Here is a 244-nt window from a genome sequence, read left to right on the forward strand (position 1 = left end):
AGAAACCTGAGAAGAAGACGGATGAAGAGTGGAAGCTGCTGCATCGCAAAGTGTGTGGGTTGATAAGGCAGTGGGTAGATGATAATGTGTTGCATCATACTGAGACTGAGACAGATGCTCGTTCTTTGTGGAAGAAGCTGGAGTAGTTGTATGCTAGGAAGACCAGAAACAACAAGATGTACATGATCAAGAAGTTGATTGAGCTGAGGTATTAGGAGGGAACTCCGATGACGGACCACTTGAA

The 244-nt window shown here is 45.1% G+C and overlaps 1 protein-coding gene across 1 annotated transcript in view; it reads right to left on the reverse strand.

Annotated features, from left to right (window-relative positions):
• Nucleotides 1–244, reverse strand: part of LOC106303909 (probable small nuclear ribonucleoprotein F) — a 12,236-nt gene that overhangs the window by 1,264 nt on the left and 10,728 nt on the right. The gene's annotated exons all lie outside the window — the stretch shown is intronic.

The sequence above is a fragment of the Brassica oleracea genome, chromosome C7, assembly GCF_000695525.1.
Source record: "Brassica oleracea var. oleracea cultivar TO1000 chromosome C7, BOL, whole genome shotgun sequence".
Classification (NCBI taxonomy): Eukaryota; Viridiplantae; Streptophyta; class Magnoliopsida; order Brassicales; family Brassicaceae; genus Brassica; species Brassica oleracea.